We start from the raw sequence: 6,631 nt of genomic DNA, 5'->3' as shown, positions 1-6,631 counted from the left end.
GGTGTACACTAGTCCTGGCAGGATAGCTATCAACTGCTCAGGACCCGAATTCGATTACATAACACATCAGATAGATATCATACTAAACTTGAAACATTTATGGCAAGACAATAGTTGTAATAATTTCAATTCAAAGATTTTGTCATGAAAATAACTTGCTTGAACGTAACATTTAAACTCATTTGATATATATGAAAGTAATGCCCACCTGATAGCAAAGCTTTGCTACAGATTAGTGACTCCTTGACGAGCTCTTATTCTTGCGCTCGACCTTTAATTCGAGAAAATAACGTAAGACTTTAAATCGAGGGAAAATTCTCAATTAAATGAGAATGCGTAATTTAACTATGCATGAATCTCGTATGCATGAACTATTATTCTGAGATAATAATCAGGGAAATTCTATTGTTAATCCAGGCTATCGGATTTAAACTAAAGCTAAGTCTCGTCTCATGAAGCCGGATAGTTAACTAAAATTAATCCGTTCTCTTCAGGGTGTTCTAATCCGCCGATTAAATAAACCCCGCTCCTCGTAGTCAATAGAAAAGAAAATAAATAAATAAATACTTAGGCTTATTCGCTGTATAACCTCATAAAACTCAATCGGGCTTAATAAAGAGGAACAAGTAATACTATAAGTTTAAATAATTAAAAGGCTCAACATAAGGCAGCCTAATAATTAATTAAGTAGAAGTGGGCTTGAATAATGAATATGAGATGCTCAATTGAAATAATTTATTGGCTCAAGTAATTAAATAAATCTTGGCCCAATGAATAAATAATTGATTAGTTGGGCTCAAATAAATAAATCAATCAAGGCCCAGCTCAGATAATACAACAGCCCAATTAAAATAAACTGCAGTTGGGCTTTAATCTAAATAAGCTCGGCCCAAAGAAATAATGTAATAGAGGCCCATCTGAATAAATAACACAAGGCCCAACTGAATAAAAGATATTCTGGGCTCAGATCAATAAAAGTGGCCCAAATGAAATAAAACAACAGCCCATATAAAATAAGGTGCAGTTGGGCTTTAATGAAAGAATCGGCCCAACTAAATAAAATAACAAAGGCCCAAATGAATTACTCTCTCTCTTTCACTCCCAGATCAGTCAAGCCCCTTATTCTCTCAAATCAGTCAAAAACCCTCTCTTTCTCATATCAGTCGAGCTCTTTCTCTCCCTCTCTCTCATCAGTCGCGGTCTCCGCCGCCGCCGTATCTTGCTCCTCGCGAGCTCCGCCGCGAACTGCTCCGGCGAGGACGACGGCCAGCCGAGCTTCCTGCCTTCGTCTCGTTTCTTCCTCCATTCAATTGTCAGCCCTAACTCACAAATTGAAGGTCGCCGTCGCCGCTGCAACTGGGTGTCCGGCGAACGGCCGTCGTCTGCGTCTCTGAGGCCGCCGCCTTCGCTCGTCCTCCCTCCTTCCTCGAAGGGAAAGAAAAGCCCCAATTCTCCCTTGAAGTTTCAAACGGGTTTTCTCCCCCAAAATCCGATCGGCCTTCCCTCTCAACTCCGGTTGGCTTCTCCTTCCCCGGCCGTTCAGCTTCCGCCAGCTCCGTCCGGCGTCAGCTGTCTCCGTGTCTAACCCCGGCGTCGCCCCTTCTCGGTTCAGCCACGTTGCTGCTGGTCCAGAATCGGCGAGGGTCGTCGTGAGGTCAGGAGTCGTCTGCCTTTCACCGCTCGACGCCGACGATGCTTCTGTCCCCGCGAGTTGCCGCCCACTGGACGTATCTCGGTCTGAACGAACAGGGCAGCAGTCCTGCCCTCTCTAAAAGCTGAGTTCTCGTCTCCCTCTATTTTCTATTAGTCCTTAAGTCTACTGATGTTATCCCTTAGAGAACATGTAACTTTGCTAAGTTTAACATGCTTATGGCCATTTACTAATCGAGACTAGTCATGCTTTGAAATGAATGCGAACTGGTATTGAATACTTGGGATAGTGAAATACCTTGAGTATGTTCAACTGATTGGTTGGTGATTTGTTGCTGAGTTTAACGAACTGGGACGAATGAACTGAACTGAAATAATAGAATAGATCGAACTTGTTCCTTTAAAAACTGTAAGTTGTAATTGGAAGGAGATGATGAATCAATACTAATCTTTACCTTAATGTTTCTGGCAGGGAGTGAATGAGTGATTTCTCTCACTTTTCGGTTGTGGTGTTTTGAATGAACTGTAATTTGAGAACATTGGCAGGTTGAAATGGAGGCTTCCCTGCCCTTTGGGAGATTCTTGGTGAAAAGTGATAGTGAGTCTTGCATTGTTTGGCTGAAGTTGAGACTAAGAGAAGGAAGAGATGTTGCTGCACACTTGAGTGTGCTATCTAAAAGGTGCAGAGATAGGGTGGCTGGATTAGATGGGCTGACATGGGGAAGGTAGCTGGACTGCACACTTGAGTGTGCTAGGGAGAAGAATGCAGAGATAGGGGTGGGAGCTGCTGCTCCAGCATCCCCTCACGTCCTTTCCCCTTTTTCTTTCTTTCTTCCTTTTGCAGTTAGTAATATAAAGAGATAGGAAATAGGATTAGAAGGATTTGTAAGTAAAAGTTGTAAGGTATGAGAATGGGATTGTGGTGAATAAGTGAAGTATATTCTTATGTCTCGGTGATTCTGTAACTGTAATAAGAATCGCGTGCTCGTATCTGCTTGCTACTGTCTATTTAAATAAATCTCGCATTTCGATATATGTTTTCCCGCCTCGCTAAAATTAACAGATTATAAAATGAATCTAAATTAAATCCGCAGATTTAATTAACTCACGAATCGGAAATAATCCACGACTTAAGTTATTAATAAATAACAATATCTAGTTCCATCTCGCTTAAATAAATAACATGACTTCGCTAAGTCAGTTATAGCTCTGAAATAATATCATTGACTGCTTTAACAATATAAATTCAGGATCATAAGCTGAATTCATATCAGGATAATAAACGGGTTTCATTCACTGATGATAAATAAACATGCATTACTGGATTTAATAATATATAAAAGAGCGGGTCACTACATCAGCACTGTGATGCACCAGTATGAGCTGCAGAAGCAATTAGCGTCAATTATGAGAGATGTGCAGCAAATGAAGATAGGAATAATGGAACCAACCCCTGTCCCTATGCAAAATGTACAGCCTTGTGGGATTTGTGGTGATTTCAGCCACGGAGTTGATCAATGCAATAGAATGGGCGAATTCACATCGGAAGGGCATGCTAAAGTTCACTCTGCGCAAGGATTGCAGAGCAGACCAGACGGACAGAGCAGACTGCAGCATGGGCAGAGCTATAATCAAAGGCAACAGAATTTTAATGGTGGATGGAGAGGACAGCAGCCCTATGCACCGCAGCCAAACTACGCCCAACAATACCCTCCAAGGTATCAGCAGCAAGGGAACTTTCAGCGCAATCAATTCCAGAATGCACAGCAGATGCCTCCGCAAAAACAGTCTCTGGAGGATACATTGCAGGCTTTTATGGAGGTTAGCAAGCAGAGCATGGAGTCTCAGGCTGCCACTATCAAACACCTCGAGACAACTGTGGGGCAACTATCGGGCATTCTGGACCAGTTGCAGCAGCAGCAGTCCGGGAAAACAAATCAGGCGCTAGCTCTGGCAAGGATGCCAAAGCAGACTAGGAGGCCAGCTCTGGCGAGGATGCCAGAGCAGACTAGGATGTCAGCTCTGACTTGGCAGACAGAGCAGAGAAGGCCGCCAGAGCAGAGAAGGCCGCCAGAGTAGAGGAAAAGGGCGCCAGAGCAGAGAAGAGAGCCAGAGTTGATAAGGCCAGAGCAGAAACTTCACAAATCCACTACGCCTTATCAACCACCGAAGTCCAGCCCACCTCTGCCACCATCAATTGTTGATCCAACCCAACCATTACCGAAGCAAAAAGATCCAGGGAGTTTCATTATGGGTATTGGTTTGGGTCGAGCTGGAGAGTTCTCGGGCATGTTAGACTTGGGTGCGGCAGTCAATTTGATGTCGTTTGCTATATTTCAGAAATTGGGCAGGAAGGAAGAGGAGCTTAAATGCACAAATACAAGACTTCAACTAGCTGATGGAGCAATTAGCAGCACGCGTGGACTTTTAGAGGATGTTGAAGTCATTGTGAGAGGAATTACGGTGCTAGCAGATTTTGTGGCGCTCGAGGCAGGGCAAGGTATTACAGGAGAGAATGGGCAACTTGTTCTACTTGGCCGGCCTTTTATGGCTACTACCCAGACACACTGGAACTTTGAGCATGGTCGGGTCTGGTAGATCGGTAACGTTCTCCGTTTTTTATAAGAAGCCTGTTATTTCTAACTCTTCAATGCATATTTGTTCTCTTGTTGAGATTTCTGACCATGTGGAATAAGTAGAAATTTTCAGAGCTAACAATCTTTTGCCAGCTCTGCCTAGCATTCCAGCTCTCCCCGTTCTGCCAGCTCTGACGAGCCCAGTTCTGTCGTGTCCAGCTCTGACGATTCCAGCTCTGACGCTGGACGCCAGAGTAGACATTCTTCCGCCAGCTCTGGAAAGCACATGCCAGAATGTTGCTGAGGAGAATTTGATGTGCACCAGCCCGGAAGAGGACGAAATTATACAGAATTTTCTTGACAATCTGCAAGATGAGGAGGCCATTGAAGACGAGTTTTTGGCCAAGCTTCCACTCGACGTAAATGCAGAGCAAGAAGTACCGACTAATGTGAAAGATGATGCAACCGTTGAGGAAGAACGGGCTGATGTACTGCAATGCAATGATGATAATGTGCAAGGAGTGCAGAGTGTACCACCCTTGGAGGAGAAGAAAGAAGGGAGATCTCGACCTAGCTCTTGGTTCGAGAGAATGATGAATGTGATGAGCTATGCTTGCTCATTAAGAGGACCCACAGTTGACATGGAGGATGATGTGTTATCACAAGGATTAATTCAGCTGACTTTTCATAGTGATTTTGGTTAAGGGTTCCTCTACGTCGGGCTGGCGACTTTAAAACTAGCGCTTGGTGGGAGGCAACCCACCGTTGGTTTAGTTTTTTGTTTTTATTTTTCTTGTTCTTTGCTTTCTGCTTTTCATTTTTATGTTTTCCTTGTCTTTGGTTGCTTGTGCGGATGCTTTGATTTCTGGGTGTTAATGTCTTTATTTTCAGCGCTGCATTTTCTACTCTGACTTTGCCGCCAGCGCTGAAAAAGCCAGCTCTGAACTGGCCAAATCTGAAATTCTACTCTGAAGAATGTCACCACTGCACGTCTACTCTGACTCTGCCGTACAGAGTCAGAGCTGAAATTCCACTCTGCGAATGCCAGCGCTGAAATTCTACTCTGCCACAGAGCGCAAGTCCCACTTTTCGCCACCTCTCATAGTGCTTCAGTTTTCATTGCTGATAATCAGGGATGTTTTCTAACTCTTTTTATTTTGTGCCCTGAGGACATGGCATGCTTTAAGTGTGGGGGGGTGTCTTGTTTTGCTTATGCTTTCAATTGGGCGAGATTGATCTCTCTATGCTTAGTTTTTTCTTTAATACTTGCTAATTTTTATGAATTTATGGAAGAGAAGATGGTTTTCGATGTGAATTTCGGGTTTTGTGTTTTAATGGTGGTTATTCTTGTTTTACTTTTGATATATGTTTTTTGGTTGTGCAAAGAATTATGAGTTTTGTTGCAACACGATTGTAAGTAAGTAAAACGTGATTTGTCCGGTAGATGCTAGAAGGAGTGTTGTCATTGTGATTGCCTACGATCGTATCCTTATCTGTGAAAAATGCTGGACGAATTGTCAGTTCTGAAAATGCCAGCTCTAAAACATCTGGCCAGCTCTGAAACGTGACAGCTCTGAGTCTCTGCTCCTCTAGTTTTAACTATGAGCATGGGAAACCACGTGAAAAGACTTTGGATTACATCCAAATGGTTTTTATTTCATGAATTATGGCTCAACTGTCGAAAACTTAAGCATACAAAGTGTGAAAAATGGTGATATTGATTATAAAGGCGATCACATTAGGGAATTCACTTCTAGCGGAGAATTGGGTCTGATCGAATTACTTACATTACTGTTTTGTTGCTTCTTAAACTTTAAGTTATTTGCATGATCGAGAGATGTGTGTTGATTGGAAAACTATGAATTGACTTTGTTGAATGTTTAGATGGAAATAAGCATCGTTGAAATCAATCTCTTCCTAGGATTCATATTAATTTTGCTTAAGGACAAGCAAAAGGCTAAGTGTGGGGGGTTGATTAATGCCTAATTGTTCTAATTTTAGAGGTTTGCATGTGCATGTTTTAAGTATAATATTCTGGAAATTGGTGTGTTTTATGGTTTATTTTATGCTTTGCAGAAGATTTAGGTTTTATAGATGGAAGAGTGTAATTTTGGAGATTTTGGAGTAGAATGGCTTATTCTGGCGCACTCTGGTGTTCAGAGCTGAAAAGCCCGCGCCAGAGCTGAAAAAGCCTACGCAGAGCAAAGCAGATAGGCTCGCCAGAGCAGAGCTGAACTTCCCTATCAGAGCTGAAATCTCCAGAGCAGAACAAACTTGGTAGAGCAGAGCTAAACTCGACAGAGCTTACATATGCGCAGAGTAAACTTGGCAGAGCAGAGCTAAAGATCGACAGAGTCAACATATTATGCTAGAGTCAACTTGTGCAGAGCTGACTTTAAGCTCTG

This window comes from Salvia miltiorrhiza, chromosome 2 (genome assembly GCF_028751815.1).
Source record: "Salvia miltiorrhiza cultivar Shanhuang (shh) chromosome 2, IMPLAD_Smil_shh, whole genome shotgun sequence".
Taxonomy (NCBI): Eukaryota; Viridiplantae; Streptophyta; class Magnoliopsida; order Lamiales; family Lamiaceae; genus Salvia; species Salvia miltiorrhiza.
The sequence above is the reverse complement of the archived record's forward strand: the minus strand, read 5'-3'. Positions refer to the sequence as shown.